The 18,793-nt window shown below is 45.7% G+C and overlaps 1 protein-coding gene and 1 long non-coding RNA gene across 2 annotated transcripts in view; one reads left to right on the top strand and one right to left on the bottom strand.

Moving 5' to 3' along the window:
* The window catches only part of LOC132496882 (uncharacterized), a 103,573-nt gene extending 90,251 nt beyond the window's left edge, over positions 1–13,322 (top strand). The window contains exons 2-6 of the long non-coding RNA XR_009533542.1: positions 5,835–5,910; positions 9,459–9,504; positions 9,954–10,104; positions 11,351–11,561; positions 13,223–13,322. This is a non-coding gene — a long non-coding RNA (uncharacterized LOC132496882). The remainder of the gene's footprint in view (positions 1–5,834; positions 5,911–9,458; positions 9,505–9,953; positions 10,105–11,350; positions 11,562–13,222) is intronic.
* Positions 1–18,793, bottom strand: part of GRM7 (glutamate metabotropic receptor 7) — a 776,446-nt gene that overhangs the window by 48,203 nt on the left and 709,450 nt on the right. The gene's annotated exons all lie outside the window — the stretch shown is intronic.

Below are 18,793 nucleotides of genomic sequence, written 5' to 3'. Positions count from 1 at the left end.
GAAAAACAAAAACAAAAACACAAATGCAGAAAATATTGTCTTATACAGATTCTTTATGCAGTAAGGACATTAACACCTTGTCTTTTAAATGTGTTGTATTTTGCCTGTTTTTGTTGTTTTTAATGTTTATCAAAATCGTCATGTTTCTATGTAGTCAGGTCATTGGACATTATTTGCTTTATTATTTCTTTATTGTTTTTATTACATTGAGAATAGTCAACAGTGATTCTCAACTTTGGTTACACTTTGTAATCACCTGGAAAGCTTTGAAAACTACTGATGTTTGGATTCCCCACCTTGTCCCTCCCCCCCCCCCCCCCCCCCGCCCCCAGGTACCCTGCTTTAATTAGTCTGGTGTCCTACATAGGCCACAGGGTTTTCAAATGCTCCCCAGGTGATTCTATTGTGCCATCAGGGTTGAGTATTATTGCCTTAGAAAGTCCTTCCCTATAGCAAGATCAAATGATATTCACCTGTATGTGCTTCTAATTAGATTTTATTCTAACTAAAATTTCTTTCATGATTTTTAAAGATTTCTTTCATAATTTTATTCTGTACCTGTTTTTCTCTGCAGTTTATGATAAAATTTGGGGCTCAACCTAGGACATATTCGAACTCTTTGAATAATGCTCTCTGCTCTCCTTTCTGTCTATAATTCCTCTTCTGTTTTTCCCTTTTAGTTCCAACAGATAACTGGAGATAAGGAAGCTAGAGATGACTTATTATTGCAGTCATAAAGGGTCAGAAAGTAACACTAGAGAAGTAATAAGTTCTGGTCTCAGAGTTTTAGGAGGAAGCAGGAAGAACTGGGCTTACTGCTTCATTTGCAAACAGTCACTATTGGAAAGCTAGCTTTTCACTGACTCAATTGGTGAATGATTAACTGAGTAAATTATTCAGTTTAGGTAGACTCAACCACAGTCTTGACAATAATCACCCAAATGGCCCAGTGGAAACTTCCTTCTCTCCAGAGGCTCTAAAATTCTACTCTTGAGCAGTTGCTCTATAATTATGATTCCTCTCCTGAGTCTAAGGTGGTTGGTGAATGGACAAAGGGGTTGTCAGAGGCACATGCCTCTCACGGGTGGTCATTGTCCTGCTTTAGTTGAGAGCCAGAGGTCTTGACATTGCATTATATAGCCCTGACGTCGGCTTGGAGACAAAGTAATATGCCGCTTCTCCGTAAGAGCAGATGACATCACTGCAGAACCCTTTTAAGCCTTTGCAAAAGTCCTCTTATTTCCTGTGCCCCATTAAACTGCCACTCAGTCCTAAGGGTGGAGGAGCCGGAAGTACCAGCTACCTGCTATTGCTATACATAATACCTCTGCTTCCCTTTACATTCACTGTGTACAAAGGGAATATATTTCCCTTCTAAATATTTGCTTGATGGGCATTCAGGCTCTGAATTCTTCACCTTCATCACATTCTGTTATTTGAGACTGAGTAGACTTTTTGACATTTCAGTTTGAAATAGGTGGTCATAAATCCACAGAATCCAGGGCATGGTGACCTATCTCAGGCGTATGGTCATGTCAAAATGCAGAGTTTCGTTGCCCAAGGTGTTGAGCCTTTGCTGCCAGTTCTCACAGAGAGATACTGCTTTGCCTTCCTCTTCACATCATGCCCAATAAACCCATCACCTCTATAAAATAGCTGTCCCAGTGGCCTAGGGCATGCCATGCGGCTTACAGTTGATCTTTTCTACTGAAGTCATCTGGTGACCCAAGAAAGGAATTGATCATTCACTCAATCTCATCCAAGAAATATGAATTGTACATCCCATATACATCAGAACCCCGTGTGGGGTACTGTGGGAGACAAAAGATAAACTGGTTGAAAGCTCTGCCTTTAAGAGGTGATTTGTTAGCAGTGGGACAAAAACAGATGAAGGCAGGCAAGGGTTTCCTAGAGGATGTGGCAACAAGGTGCCCTTGGAGTTCAGAACTATGTACATAAACAATGACAAGATTGAATCTCAAAAAAAAATGTTTGAGTTAAGAGAGACTAGACACCAAAGAGTATGTAGGGTACAAGTGCATTTGTATGATGTTCAGAAGCATCCAGAACGAATCTATGAGTCAGAATAACAGTTGTTTAGAGATGGGTACTACCTGGAAGGGGACAAAGGGAACTTTCTGGGTTATGGAAATCTATATCTCGATGTGGATGATGGTGATACAAGTGTCCACATGTGTCAGAATTCATCCTAAATACACTTAAAACTTACGTATTTCACTTTGCTTTGTGTGTGTATGTGTGTATATATATATACACGCACATATATAATCATTAATTTAAAAATAGTGTTGTAGCAGTTATAAGGCAGGAACAATGGTAGACTTGCAAAGACGTACAAGGCAGTGACATTGAGATGGGCCCTGAAGAGGAATAGCATTTAGTAATGAGATGGGCCCTGAACAGGAAAAACATTTAATAAGAGCACTTCCCTGGGAAGGAAGGAGAAAACAACTGTATGGAGTGTCCACCGAAGGATCAGCAGTTCAGTGAGTCTTGTGTTCCCCGGGCCACTTATGCAAGTAATATTTGCTATCGAATTTATTGAAGGACAGAATGGGGGGTTCAATTTAAATCATCAGGTTTATGGGGAGTCATTAAATGTTTGGGGGCAGCAGAGAGATGTGACTATATCTGTGCTTGGGCAAGATGAGTCAGGCCCCAGTGTGTTCCACAGCTGGGAGGAGGGAGGGGGATGACAAAAATGAGTGAGGAGGCTGCTAGAGCTTCTCAACAAGCAAAGATTGGTGCTGGACCTGTTTAATGGGAGCTAAAGGAATGGGGAGAAGGCACACATTTAATATGCGTGGCATAGGGACTGTCTCTGAGTTGTGCCCACGTGGGAGGTAAGGGACACAGAGAGGTCAAAGGTGTTAAGATTGGCTGGGAAGAGGCATCAAGAATGAGTAAATGCAGGGAGAGATAGAGGTCTGAGAGGGGCTGTTGCACGTCCTAAGTCAGAGAAAAGCCAGGGCAAGCGGGTAAGCACAGTTTTTGAAAAGTTGATGTGGACTTCCCTGGTGGCACAGTGGTTAGGAATCCACCTGCCAATGCAAGGGACACGGGTTTGAGCCCTGGTCTGGGAAGATCCCACGTGCCGCAGAGCAACTAAGCCCGTGCTCCGCAACAAGAGAAGCCACTGCAATGAGAAGCCCATGTGCTACAACGAAGAGTAGACCCCACTCGCCGCAACTAGAGAAAGCCCGCGCACAGCCAGGAAGACCCAATGCGGCCAAATATAAATACGTTAAGTAAAAAAAAATTTTTTCTATCATCATCATAGAAAATCCCATTGGGCAGTGCTGATCAATGAACACCCGTGATTAATCCCACCTACCCATACTGCAAGTGTATTATGCTCTTCAAGAGATCTTCTATAAACTATTGCTTTTTCTGGATAGAAGATTCAAAACCTGGACCATTTACCAGCAGCCTTGAAAGATCTGCAGATATTTTTGAACATCAAAGTACAACATTGGATCCCGACCATTCCCACCCTTGGTGAAAATTTGGCAATGCGTTTTAATAGCATATTCTTTCAGTTTGCAATGGGAAAAAGAACTGTGGATGTTTTCATGGCTGTTGTTGAGGAAACAGGTTCCCAGTTGAGCTAGGAAAGAGTAAGAGGACACGTGACAGTTTAGTAGATTATAAGCAGTTGCCGGTGAAGGAGAAGTTCTGATACACTGCCTGGTACAGAATAAGATTAGTTACACAGTTCTCAGCTGAAACCTACTGTTTCTTGTAGATTACTGTGACATGACTGGCCAAGCCATCCAAATGTCACTCTACACCTAGAGGGAAGGGGAACAGGAAATGGACCTGATACCCTGTGCTAAACACAGTGTTGGCGTTTTCAGTATCTGACTGTATTCCAGATGAAATGAGGTCTACAAGGCTTTTTGAATACTAAATTAATAGCAGCATCTTTGTGTGCGAAAAGGGAGCATAACATATAAGACGAGTTGGGAAATTTTCTCTTAGGCTGCTGTCAGCGTCTGTTACACACACACCCCACGGTCAAGGAGTGGGACATCGCTATTTATTGGAATGTAATGAAGTTGATGAGAATGAGCTGTAACGAAAGAAGCAAGGTCAGGGCTTCCCTGGTGGCGCAGTGGTTGAGAGTCCTCCTGCTGATGTAGGGGACACGGGTTCGTGCCCCGGTCTGGGAAGATCCCACGTGCCGCGGAGCGGCTGGGCCCGTGAGCCATGGCCGCTGAGCCTGCACGTCTGGAGCCTGTGCTCTTCAGCGGGAGAGGCCACAACGGTGAGAGGCCCGCGTACCGCAAAAAAAAAGAAGCAAGGTCAGCTTGGAAGAGTCTTGTTGGTAAATCATGGGGGTGTACATAGAAAGAAAGAAAGTCATGGCAATGCCTTGCAGGGAAAGAACATCAGTGATCATCATTTTGGAAATGTTTTGTTCGCCTTTTCTAATAGGCTCTTGTGCTTAGCAGACCAAATGAAACTAGTCTGGTCTTGCTTTCAGAAGCTTTCCGAGCAGTGGAGGCTCAGAAGGGGCCTCAGTTTTTTCCTCCCTCCCCGTAGCCACTCCTGTTTTGTTCAGTGCCCTCTGCTCTGCACACTCACCTCACTGGTCTTTTGCCCAGTTTGTGCTTCTCTCTCGTATTCTCCTATTTTGCAGTGTATTCTAAAGGTTAAGAATATTGACTCTGAAACAAAAGTTCCTAATTTCCAATCCTGGCTCCATCACTTGTTAGCTAGGTAACTTTGGACAAGGTACTAAATCTTCCTAAGTCCTCAGTTTCCTCTTCTATAAAATGAGGATGATTACCTGCTTCATCAGGTTTGTGTTAGGAGTATTAAATGAAGAAGACAGTAATTGTGAGTACTCCCTGGCGCACAGTAAGTGCTGTACTAGTTAGTATATGCCATCATCGGCAGCATGTCCTGTCTTCAGGCAAGCTTTGCAGCACCCTGTAGCTCCATTCACATTTTAATCCTGTGATCATTCTATAAATGCCTGTTTCCTCCACTCTCGCACTGTCCTGGACCCTTGTAGATTTTGATGCCCTTCTTATGCCAGAATCTAGTATTCTTCATAGTAGGCATCAGGCCAGATTTGGGGATGGATGACCGCTTGCTTCCACCTTGTCTGTCTGGGTGATCAGTCAGGACACGGTTCCATTTTGATTCTGCCTCTGTCAAAGTATAATCCCATTTTCTGTTTATGATTCTTAGGTTCATTCTGTAAAACTCAAGATTGGAAAGCAATGCTATACACGATATTAAGAAGCAAAATTGTTCTGCTCAGGGTCTTCTTGCTCTATAATTAATTTTTTTTGACTTACTAAAATCTCTTTAAGTTTAATATGTGTTAAATGCAAACTTCCATGATTAAGTCCAGGCTGGGGAAGAGAGAGCTGGTGGTCAATTAGAGCAGATGAATTTGAGAAATATGTAGGAAATATGATATTTATGTGTCAGAGCTTGTTAAAAACAAAACATAGGCCCATTACTGAGTTGCTTATGCTAAGCTCCACACCTGAGACTTAACTGCATTACAGCTTAGCTCTCCCAGAAATGGAATCTTATACCAGTCCATCAGGAATCGCTGGACCAGCACTAGTTAGGTCATCTGCCTGCCAGCCCCTTGCAATAACCAACCTACTTTTTTGCCTAGTGCAGATTCCTTGTTCCTGCTCCCTTGTGCCTTGAGAAGTCTTTCTTTCGTTTTCTGCAGCTCCTTGGAGATCCTTTTAGCTTCTAGACTGCCTGCTGCCTGAGTCATGAATTACTGAATAAACCCAATAAGATCTTTAAAGTTTCCTTAGTTGAATTTTGTTTCTTTACAGCTTGATGGCAGTGGATGCATATGAAGGAGACTTCTGATGGCTCCGAGGACAGCGGGAAACACAGATGCTGGTAACCGTGAGTTCTCTTTCTCACCATTTCCAAGGGCCATGGCTAAGTTCCCCTCAGGTCTGAGCTCCACTCTTTTTGCACTGAGCTCCTGATGTAAATCAGCTTTCCAGTCCTGGGTCAGTCTGGAGTGACAGGTTCTAGCGGAGTGCTGGTCCTCAGCCCTTGTTAGTCCACGGTCCCCATTTGTTGGGGTCTGCTGGTTTGGTTCCCAGTTACACTTGGGAATAGCTGTTGGTGCACAGTTATGGCCTTCTCTTGGCCAATCCACGGTACCATCTCTTTGGTTACTGCTGGTGTCCACAGTTCCATTTCCTCAGTTACTATTGGTTTCTGTTAATGTGCACATGGAGTAAATAGTCCTCTTGCTAATGGGAATCTGGGAAGGCAAAGCTAGTGGGCATGGGGTCGAGCACATAAGAGCCATTAGAGTGCTTGTCCCCCAACTCTGACTCCCATGCTAGGATAAGGGGTTCACAGAATGCGTTAGATTGAAACTAGTTAGTTCACCCCCAACCTCGAACAATGTTCATGCGACAAGGTGCACTTTAAAACATCATACAATCCCCAATCCAGCAGCATGGCCCTCTTAGGTATTAACTTGGCTCCAGCAGACCCCAGACTTAGCTAAAGAAATGGAATCCTCAAGTTTCAAAAAACTGAGTGCACCACCTTCGGGGAAAAATGCTTATTTTAAGAACTGAGGTCCTGGAAGCTGTGAATATCTACAAAAATGGCAAAATCGTACACTCCAGTGGCCCCTTTGAGGAATGTTCCAATTAGACAAACACCATTCGTTGAAGTGCCCTTGAAAGCAAGGGCTCCCAAATCAAACAGAATGGGATACCTATTTTAAGTGTCATGCAGAGGCCTCCAAAAGGCTGAGGAGAAATTAAAGGTACAAGAGGCACCTAAAACAAAGAACTGTAAGACTGAGGTGGCTGTACCTACTCCCCTCTAGCCTCCTTTACCTGAGAACTCACAGTCTGTGATCCTGTGCCTGAATAGCCTTTCCCCTCTGCTGAGCCTGCAAGGCTGTAAACCAAAGTCCTCCAAGTAAGGGGACCTTGGAGGTGCCTCCACATCTTCCCTGCAAGGACAACCCCTTCCAGGGTTGATGGGACTCAGGGATTCTCAAGTAAGCTGCTACCCATTACAGCTTTAAACAGCTGAAGGGAAAGTAAAGTTAAAATTAGTGGAAAATCTTGTAAAATTCTGGTAGATACTAGGGCTGCACTCTCTAAACCCCACTCATCCGGAGCCTGCAGCGGGGATCCTAGGAAAACTGCCAGAAGCCTGTGAAAGGGGAGAATCCTCTCTGTAGTGGCCAGGTGAGAGAGGAAGGTAACATTTTACACTGTCCCTTTCTTTCAAAATCCAGACGCCTTGGTTTATGTCCTTTGTCCCCCAAGGACAGCTACTGCCCTTGTCTCATTTTGTGTCCTGAGAACTTGGCTTGGCAACTGTCAGGTTGGAGGCCCCAAAGGTAAGGCCAGACAGAAATGTGGGTTGTGCGCCATTTGTGGCCAGCAACCTACTCACTGCTGCCGGCTCTCAGAGGAACTGTGTCTGTCTTTCCTTTGGTTATCTTTGGGAGTGGCTCTGGATCCTGGGAGGGTAGTATCTTTTGCACGCTTTTGGGGGACACCTCTGGCCTCCATGGGGTTTTCTTCAGTACTGCTAGGAATACTTACCGTTTGTCCAAGCTGAAAACTGACAACATATTTGAAAGGATTGTTGAATTGAAAGGATTGTTGAAAAGTAGCGTCTTTTGTCAGAAGTTGCCCAAATTGGAAGCTGGTATCAGAGGCAGATAAAGACACTTTTTAGGCCCTCTCCCCTAAGCCACAATGAACTCAAGTACCTAGAGGGAAAGAAAATCATTCCAAAAATGAGCAGCTCTAAGTCTAGAACACAGGGTTTTTTTGATTTCCATCGTAGTTGTAGGTCTTCTCCCTGATATAAAGAAGAAATTTGGAGATAACATAGTTGGATGGGTGTGTCAGCCTTTGATGAGGTCATTCAGGTTGCAACCCGAGTCTATGAGGAATTAAAAGCAACTGTCCTTGTCTTGTAAATTGAGTCTTTACAAAAACAGAAATGCAGCTCTGGAAGCAATTCAAAGGCCACCTATCCTTCTTACCAATCCCCAGACCTCCCCTATTCATGGCCAGAGGTTTGCAGATAATTGTAAAAGATTTAGACTTAGGAAACAAATCCTTCTTGCTGGAATTTACATTCTATCTCTGTGCCTTTTGAGATGTAAATGTCCTACCTGGTCTTCTCTAGGAACAAAGATAATTCTTATAAGAAAAAAAAACAGAAAGAAAAAATAAAAGAAAGGCTATTTATTTGAAAACTAGGCCTATTAAAAAAATCTTTGATTAGTGGTAAGGCTTAACCATCTGAGCAGGTAAGCTTAACTTATTCCATCGGCCAAAACCAGAATTTGTATCCAACTGTTCTTTTATAAACTAGTGAGTTTTGCATTATCATACCTGCTTCACGGCTTAAATTGTAAAAAAAAAAAAAAAAAAAAAATTCTATTAAGATCTCTGTGTGTCTGTGTATGTACGTTATAGATGAGGTATTTTTCTACATGCAATATGAGAGTACCAACTTTAATTTGTAGAGAGCTCTAATTGCCTACAGACAAACACTCTTAATTAAATATACTCTCAGAAATATAAAAACTAATGCAAATGCTTTTCAAGATCATGTAATCTAGGATAATCTTCAGTAAACAAGCACGCTTTAGAGTTATATCAGTATTAAATATTTTTATTCTACCTAGGCTTACTAAAAGTCCAATAAGCTCATGTAATCTCTGTTACAGAATTTTTTAGCAAGAAAGATAACGTAAGATGATGGTGGTTAGCTGTTTAATGTCTCATGAAATTTTCACGAGTAATCTGAATGTAATTGTTAAGAACAAGTAAATTAAATAAACTTTTCAACAATAACTAACTATGCTTTATGGCATGCCAAAAATAGCTTCCAAATCGTTTTTGGTAACTTGAAACCCTGAAGTTATACTGAAATAAGTTAAATAATGGATATTCATCGAATATCTACATTAATTCCAAATAAGGTAAGATACTAAAACATTCTTCCAATCCACAGAATGCTAGTGTGGCAGTCCACAATTGCTTACTTCTTAGTTTATACCAAGGAATTAAGGATTCTAAGGGTTCAGAATTCTAATCACCATATGGAATTATAGTAAGTATGAAAAGAAACAACTGGTTGTTCCTGCCCGAAAATAAAATAGGACAAAAAGGCTGTAGAAGGTTTGTAGAAAAGGAATTTTATGTGTGGTCAAGCTAGTTTGGAATGGATTTAGTTAAGCTTAAAAAAATGAGTTTTGATACCAAAAGTACACTGGTGCAAAATTAGACTGCTTTTCCCTGCACTAAAATGACAAAGTGTTATTGTACTTTTGGTCTGCTTTTCCAAAGAGATTGTGAAAGTTTACCTTTTAAAGTAGTCTGCCTGGACTGCAAAGATTTTTGTGTTTGACCAAAATAATTTACTGTGCTTCCGGTTGTCTTTCTCAGGTCTTTGATTACTTAAGAAAACCCAGCCTCCTCAATATTAAAAGAGGTAAGTTTTGCTTATAACCACATAACTGGTTTTACCTTTACCATCTTTTGTTGTCACTTCAGCTACATAGATAATGAAGTATTATAACGATCTGTGATCCTATTTAATCAAATGTTCAAACTTCGATGTATTCCCGAAGTCCAATTTTAAGTGGGGTCTTTTTGACCTCAAACGAACTTGGATATTTCCCAGAGGGTCCCCAGAAAATGTCAAGGGATTTGCTTCTTATATGGTAAGATGTTAAAATAAATTAGGTTTATTTGCTATGTTAAATTATGCAGGAAGCATTATCAAATAAGAAGTGATGCTAAACCTTCTTAGGTTATATTTGTATGGATGGATGCATGCTAGTAATATAAATGCTCTAAAACTGTATAAAATCCTAGAAATCTGATCTGTCCTGGTATAATATCATCTGTTTCCATTTACTTATTATCTTAATTAACCAGGGGCATTTGCATTTCACTCTTGATCACTGGCACCACTGCCACATTATAAGCTGTGGAAACTTGGGTGCATCTTCCCGGGTAAAGAAGGCTCTACCTGACTTCTGGTCCTCTGCAAAAACAGGGAGACCTCAAAATCACACAGAATTTAGAGGTAAGACCTCAGATCAAGAAGGTTTCTCTCCATTTCTCCTTCCCTCTCTGATCATCTTTTTTCCTACCGCTCACGCCATGAAGGGCCTCATGATACTTTTGTCCACTTTTTGCCTTGCTCTGGCCTGGAAAGGTAACGCCCATTGCAAGGAGTCGGGGGGATAATAACCCAAGCATCAAATGACTGCTGGATTGGCCACGATTCTAGTAATCCTCTGGTTCTGCCAATGCCTCAGGATTCTCAGAAAACAAAATCAGCCCCCTTCTCTTTTGTGTCAGACTCCCAAACTTGGGGGCTTTGTACAAAGAAAGGGATAGGAGGCAAGCAGGATAAATCCACCTGTGTGTTCTACAGCCCCTTACATTTTACCAGCCTCCATGGCTGTCATCTTTCCAGTCCTGAGCCACGGACTCAAACGGGAATCACCAGGAGGCATTCATGATTCAAACTTCACTTCCTTCAGCAGATTCCTGCTAGGCGGGCTAAGTACCCTTACCCTAAGTGCAAATGAGGCTCTGATCAGGAACAGTTCCTTAGCCCTTGAAGCTATTACAGAATCTGCTGCTACAGCAAGAGCTCCCCACCAGAAATTCCCAGATTCTCTGCCCAAAGTTGTTCTGGATAATAGGAGAGCCCTTGATTTTAGCTAACCAGGGTGTTTGCGCCATGGCCAACACCACTTGCTATACTTGAATTTGACACTTCGGGGTAAGTTGAGACTCAGCTCCATAATAAGATGACTGAATAAAAAGTCAGTTGGCTTAAAAAAGTGACTCCTTCAATGGGGACTTTCTTTGGCTTATTTTGATTGGTTTGGGTCTTAGGGAGCCTGTCTCTGAAGTGCAGTCCAGACATTGGGAATTGTGCTGTTTCTGATTATCCTAGTAGGGCTCTCTGGTGTGATATAGTCTCTCAAAAGCTTTAAATGCATGTTCACAGCTGATCACAGCTAAAAACCACCACACAGATGATCACGTTAAGACAAGAACTTCAGACAGGGATTGAAGAGAATGACCAACTTCAGGAATGTGAACCTGACCTTGTGACCTGTGAATGCCACAGAGATTCAGCAAAACACTGGGAGAACTCCAGAGCCCTAGCTGGGGGTAGTGCTGATACCTTAAATTTTTATCCCATCTCTCAGGCTGAGAGTCTGATCTCAAAAGGGGGAAATTGTTAATAACAAGAAAACGGGCCCACCGTGGAGTTCCTTATGCTAACTGAATTATGGTTCTGACTCTCCCAGAAATGAATCTTGAACCAGTCCACTGGGAATTGCTGCATCAGCACTAGTTAGGTCATCTGGCTGATTGACCCCTGTCGTCCCCTAAAGGAAAGTTGTAAGGCCAACTGACTGGTGCGGAAACCCGGGAGGGGTACCAAGCCGCGCGGGCCGCCCCTCCCCCAGGAGACAACAGGGAACCTCTACTCATCCACCCGATCCGGCAGAAAACGGGGTAAGTCCCCCTCCCCTGTTCCCTCCGAACCCCAGAGTCCCTACCCACCAGACTCCCTGGCCCTAATCGCCGCCGCGTCAGGGACTCCTCCGTCCTCTCTCCGGGCCTCGGGCAACTTGTGGAGACGTCCCAATCGCCTGACCGCCCTCCGACCTGCCGTGAATTGGAGACTGAGACCAGGGACGCCTCTTTCCCTCTCCATTCACTCAGGGACTGGGGGTCATGGGAACCTCACAATCGAAACCAGATTCTAAGACGCCCCTGGGGTGTCTCGTAGCCAATTTTACAGCCCTCGGTTTCTCCCAAGATCTCTGTGCCGACGGCTTATTTTCGATTCCACTGTGGCCTGGCCACAATATCCTCTAGACAATCAACCCAAATGGCCTCCTGAAGGGACTTTCGATTTTAACATCCTCCGTGATCAGGATAATTACTGCCGCAGGACGGGCAAATGGTCCGAGGTGCCCTGTGTTCAGGCCTTCTGGTATTTACGCTCCCGCCCCTCCCTCTGCGTCGATTGCTCCACTTCCCAGATCCTTCTTGCCAGACAGACATCTCCTCCATCCAAGCCCCTAATTTCCTTTGACGATGACCCCTCTCCACTAGCCTCTCCCCGTCCAGAGCTCCTCTCCAGCCTCCACCCAACCCTGAAGCGGTCCCTCCTCCTCCCGAACCCCCGCTCCAGCCCATCCAACCGCTCCCCCGCCTCCCTCAACGGTTTCTCCTCCTACGCCCCTTGCCTCGCCAATTAGTGCACATACATGCTCTCACGACTCCCAAGATCCAAATCTCCTCTGCCCTCTGAGGGAGGTGGCAGGAGCGGAAGGAGTAGTTAGAGTTCATGGTCCCTTTTCCCTCCAAGATCTCTCTCAAATAGAAAAGCGATTCGGCTCCTTTTCTGCCGACTTCTCCCGCTACATCAAAGAATTTCTCTACCTCTCTCAAGCTTACGATCTAACCTGGCACCATATCTTTGTGATCCCATCTTCTACTCTGACCCCTGACGAGAGGGAAAGAATTCAAACTGCTGCCCGAAACCATGCAGATCAGGTTCACCTTACTGACAACTCCATGCCTGTCGGAGCGACTGCCGTACCTGGCACCGATCCAGGCTGGACTTACCAGGATGGCCGTCGTAAACGCGACCTCATGATCCAGTGCCTCCGGCTGGCATGTAGGCTGCCGCTCATAAGCTAGTCAATTTTGAAAAATTAAAAGAGATAACCTAAGAACCTAACGAAAATCCAGCTATCTTTCTCAATCGCCTTACAGAGGCCTTAACTCTCTACACCCAACTGGATCCCGACACCCCGGCAGGGGCAGCAGGCCTAGCCACGCATTTTATCACCCAATCAGCCCCGGACATCAGAAAGAAATTAAAACGGGCAGAAGACGGCCCTCAAACCCCTATTCAAGATCTGGTAAAGATGGCCTTTAAAGTCTACAAGGGCCGTGAGGATTTGGCAGAATCCAGCCGACAGGCTCGGATGCACCAGAAGGTGGCCCTCCAAGCTCTTGTAGCCGCCCTAAGGCCGGCCATCTCCCATGGATCACAGCATCCACGAGGTCCGCAAAAGGCAACCCCGCCAGGGGCCTGCTTCAAATGCAGAAAAGAAGGCCACTGGGCTCGCCAATGTCCTAATCCCCGACCTCCTTCTAAGCCCTGTCCCAGCTGCGGGCCACTGGAAGAGCGACTGCCCTACGACTGGCCCTCCCTCAGCATCTCCACGCGGGAGGCGGGCCGACCCAATGGCATTACCACTCGAGCTGCTGGGATTGGCTGACGACTGACGGCGCCCGGACTCGAAGACCCCCATCACCCTTGCGGAGCCCAGGGTAACGCTACAGGTAGTGGGTAAGTCCATCTCATTTCTGGTGGACACGGGGGCTACCTATTCGGTCCTACTTATTCCGGGCCAGTTTCTCCTTCCCAGATCTCGGTCATGGGTAGTGATGGCAAGCCATCCTTCCCACTCCAGACCGGTCCACTCCCATGTCACATCGAAGGACTCCCTGTTACTCATTCCTTCTCAGTCATACCATCCTGCCCAGTTCCCTTGCCAGGCCGAGATGTCCTTTTCCACTTAGGGGCCTCCCTCCAGCTGGTTAGACTTGACCCTAAGGTCCCCTCCTCCCAACTCCTGCTTCCTCTTCTCGGCCTGTCTCTAGAACCCTCCCCCTCCTATCCCCCTCTTCCAATCACACCGAACCCAATCAATCCCCAAGTCTGGGATACTTCTAAGCTCATAATAGCAACACACCATTCCCCCGTCCTCATCCGCCTAAAGGACCCCTCCAAATTTCCATCAAGGCCCCAATTTCCCATCTCTGAGACTCACCTTAGGGGCCTACAACCTATTATCACCAGACTCCTAAACCAGGGACTCCTTATCCCCACTGACTCTCCCTGCAACACCCCCATCCTGCCTGTCCTCAAGGCCTCTGGGGATTATCGCCTGGTCCAGGACCTCCGACTAATCAATGAGGCCATAATTCCTCTCCACCCAGTAGTACCAAACCCATAAACCTTGCTCTCCCATACCCCCACAACCCACTTTACGGTTCTGGATCTCAAAGATGCCTTTTTCACTATCCCCCAAATCCCGACTCCTATTTCCTCTTCGCCTTTACCTGGACAGATCTGGATACTCATACTTCCAGTCAGCTCACCTGGACAGTTCTTCCCCAGGGCTTCCGCGACAGTCCTCACCTCTTCGGTCAGGCGCTGGCACGGGACCTCACTTCCTGCTCCGGTACCCCCAGCACACTCCTTCGAAAATATGTAGATGACCTCCTCCTTTGTAGCCCATCTCTCAGCCTCTCAAGACAACATACTGCAGATCTCCTCACTTACCTTGGCTCTCGCGGTTATCGGGTCTCCCCAGCCAAGGCTCAGTTATCTGTATCTTCTGTAACCTACCTGGGGCTCCACCTTACCCCTACCACAAAAGGTCTAACAGCCGATCGCACCCGGATTATCCGTGAACTCCAGCCTCCGGAAACAGCGGGACAAATTCTCTCCTTTGTGGGCCTTATAGGATTTTTCCGACACTGGATCCCTAACTTTGCTCTCTTCGCTAAACCCTTATATCTAGCTGCTAAAGAAACCCCTCAAGGACCCCTCACCTCTCCTTCCGCCATTCGAAAGGCCTTTCTCACCCTCCGTAACGCTCTGATATCATCTTCTCCTCCCCTTTCTCTGCCCAAACCGACCTTTTTGTGGATGAACGGGCCGGAACAGCCACTGGACCCCTTGCCCAGCCTGTAGGGCCTTCCTACCGCCCTGTGGCTTACCTCTCCAAACAGCCAGACCCAACCATTCGGGGATGGCAACCATGCCTTCGGGCCCTAGCAGCAGCCGGACTGACCAAACACTACAGATACTCAACCACACTGGAATAGGTAACATCTCCGACTGCTTTCTATGTGTCTCGCTTGGCCGGCCACCCTTGGCTGCTGTCCCACTTGACCAGCCCTTGAATTCTACTTCCTACACCTCCCCAAACCCACCTTTTTCCCTGTTAAAAGTCCCCATATTCCTTGATTCAAAAAATCTCACCATCTGTTACGGCAGCCGCCCAAATCTAGCTGATACTGGGTTTCTTTGCAACTCATCCCTCACGGTAAGCACATCAATTGAAGCACCACCAGGCATGTTTTTGTGGTGCAATGGTTCCCTCACAAAAGAGATCAATTCTTCCTCCCCCTTCCCATGTATCCCCGTTACTCTCGTCCCACAACTCACACTGTATAGCCAAGCCGAATTTTCCTCGCTAATCATGCCGCCCTTTACCCGATGGAAAAGAGCTATCTTTCTTCCTCTGGTCGCAGGCATCTCTCTCACCTCCTCCCTGGTCGCTGCAGGCCTCAGCGGGGAGCTCTAGCACATAGTGTTTCAACATCCCGCGACTTAGAACATAAACTCCAGCTAGCCATTGAGCCTCCGCCGCCTCCATCTCCTCTCTCCAGCGCCAAATCACCTCCATAGCCCGAGTTGCTCTCCAGAATCGACGAGCCCTGGATCTCCTGACGGCTGACAAAGGAGGTACCTGCCTCTTCCTACAGGAGGAATGCTGCTATTATATCAATGAAACAGGACTCGTCAAAGACAACGTAAATGCCCTCCATTGCTTCGATTGGTGGCGATCCACCCTCTGTACCTGGCTAACACCAATCTTAGGCACCTTAATTCTCATCTGTATCTTGCCCATGTTTGCCCCCTGTTTTCTTAGGTTCCTTCGCAGGCACATGGAGGAAGTCTGTTGGGTGGCCACAAACCAAATGCTCCTTGGTCCTTACACCTTGCTTCCTACAGAACCCACCACTGGTCTCCCCTAAGCCTCGGACCTCTGGTCGCCCGACTCCCCTTTCAACGCCCCCATTCAGCATGAAGTAGCCAGAGATCAGAACGCCGCCCCATTACACCAAAGATGTCTGGATGTAAGGCCAACTGGCCCGAGGCAGGGGAACGCAATCAGATTCACAGGTTGCATCAGACCGAAACTCTCCGGACCAACCAGTTCCAGGAACTGACCGGGGGACCTTTCACCCAGCCCAGCCTTCCCGCCTTTCGAGGGGCAGGACTAGCAGTCCCAAGACTGATATAACCGGCACCAGATATTGCCACGATACCCGAAGAGACCACTAAATAAGGAATTCCCTGCGCCCTCCCAGACTCACCACACCCCCTTTCCCTTCTTCCCCTATAAAATCTTGCCCAACCCTCGCCCGGGTGCGACTTCTCTGGCCCCTTTCTCTCGGACCAGTGAACCTCGCCCGGGAGCGCCCCCTAATAAAGCTCACTTGAAGCTTTCCTCTGTTTTGCGATGCCGTCTGTTAAGATCCGACCTTATAAAAGTAACCTCCCAATAACCAACCTGCTTTTTTGGCCTAGTGTTAACTTTTTCCCACTCCCTTCTGCCTATAAAAGTTTTCATTGTTTTTAGTTTTCCAAGGAGCCTCCATACCGTTCTCCATAGCGGCTGCACCACGTTACATTCCCAGCACCAGTGTAGGAGGGTTCCCTTTTCTCCACACCCTCTCCAGCATTTGTTGTAGACGTTTTGATGCTGGCCATTCTGACCGGGTGTGAGGTGAAACCTCCTTGGAGTTTTGATTTGCAAAAATGGTAATTCAAAAAGATACATGCACTGCAATGTTCATAGCAGCACTAGTCACAATAGCCAAGACATGGAAACAACCTAAAGGTTCATCAACAGAGGGATGGATAAAGAAGATAGTACATATGTATATACAATGGAATATTACTCAGCCATAAAATAGAATGAAATAAAGCCACTCGCAGCAACATGATGGACCTAGAGATGATCATACTAAGCAAAGTAAGTCAGAAAGACAAATACCACATGATATCACTTAGATACATGTGGACTCTAAAGTACAGCACAAATGCATCTATGAAACAGACGCACGGATACAGAGAACAGACTTGTGGTTACCAAGCGGAAGGGGGGATGGACTGGGAGTTCGGGATTAGCAGATGCAACCTGTTACATATAGAATGGATAAACAACAAGCTCCTAGTGTATAGCATGGGGAACTATATTCAGTATCCTGGGATAAGCCATAATGGAAAAGAATGTAAAAAAGAGTCACTTTACAGCAGAAATTAACACAGCATCGTAAATCAATAAACTATACTTCAGTTAAAAAAAAAATTAAAAGGACAAGTCTTGCATTTTGTACAGCTCCTCAGAGCTCCTTTCCATCTGTTAGATTGGATGCTGCCCAATTCATAAATCAGTGACTAAAACCAATAAGATCTTTAATTTACCTCGTTGAATGTTGGGTTTTGTTAACAAAATTAATGTAACTGTTCCTAAGGACATAATTAATTATTGTTATTCAATCCCATTTGAGGCATTTGTTTCTGTCATTGGAATAAAGCTTTACCTGTTTGTGAATTTTCCTTTACTGATGAGGTTCTTCCGTATTGTCCCTGGTCCTCTGTTCCTTTACTCTGTACCTCCTACAAGCACAAGTCAGACATGCAGAGAAGCTGCACACAGTCGAATGAGAATATTACACTTCTTCCCTGCCAACCGCAGGCGAAAACTGTTTGTGACTCTCAAAATGTAAGTCCAGTCATATCCCTTCCTTGCTTGAAATGCTTCAAAGCCTTCCCACTGCACTTACAATAAAAACCCATACTCCCATCCCCAGGACCTCCACGATGTGACCTGTGGTTCCCTGGAGCCCCTCTACTCGCACTGGCCTGGCTTTAGTTCCATAAATGGATGAGCTCTGGCCTCTGCAGGACCTCTCCACTGCTCTTTTTCTGGAACATGCCTATATTCACTGTTAGCTTCCTTAAGGTCTTATCTTAAATATTATTTCCTTAAAGAGACTGTCCCTACCCCCACCTGAGCAGGGGTGGGGGTGGTATTTGGCCAAGTCTGGAAACATTTTTGTTGTCACAACCAGGTGAAGGGGGATGCTGCTAAATATCTTATAATGCACAGGAGAATTCTCCCTCTCCCCGGCCCAACAAAGAATTATCCAACATAAAATGTCAATAGTGCCAAAGCTGAGAAACCTTGGTCTAGCTCCACCACTGTACTGAAAGCTTCATGAGGTAGTCCCTTCCCTAGCTTATTTATTTGTGGTCCCAGAACCTAGCAGATATCCTATCAGATGAATGAGTGAATAATAAACAATAATAATAAAGGAGAAAAGAGTAGTTGAAGCCCCTAACAGCCAAAACTATCCAAATGCAGAGACCTTACATTCCACTAGGAATCCCATTCTGCTGGGATGGTCCCATGGAAATAAGCATCCTTGGCTGGGATTCTCCAGCTCTCCCCTTTGCAGGCTACTTCTCCCTGAAGCACCATGTACTCCTCTGTTGGAATTCTTGTCATGTACAAAGCTAGAGATGTGTAGTAAAAACAGACTGACCCAAAGGCGAGGACTGCAGGGCACAAAGAGAAAACACAGTGGGTACCAGCCTGCTGACTGCCCACTAGTGGTCTGGTGCAGCAGTGCAGCACCCACCTTCTACATAGCACTGTGACATTGGAGGGGCCAATGGTATTCCCACTGTCTGGTCTCCACAGCTGAAAAGACTAATGGTCTCTGACCCAGTGGCCAGATTGGTTGGCCAGCAGTCAGCTATGAAACAGACCGTGTGGATCCAGAGGGGACCAAAATGAGAGCCTCATGATCATTTCCCCTTTTATAACATCTCAGGGTTGCAGTGATGATTATATTTG

The sequence above is a fragment of the Mesoplodon densirostris genome, chromosome 10 (assembly GCF_025265405.1).
Source record: "Mesoplodon densirostris isolate mMesDen1 chromosome 10, mMesDen1 primary haplotype, whole genome shotgun sequence".
Classification (NCBI taxonomy): domain Eukaryota; kingdom Metazoa; phylum Chordata; class Mammalia; order Artiodactyla; family Ziphiidae; genus Mesoplodon; species Mesoplodon densirostris.
The sequence above is the reverse complement of the archived record's forward strand: the minus strand, read 5'-3'. Positions and strand labels throughout refer to the sequence as shown.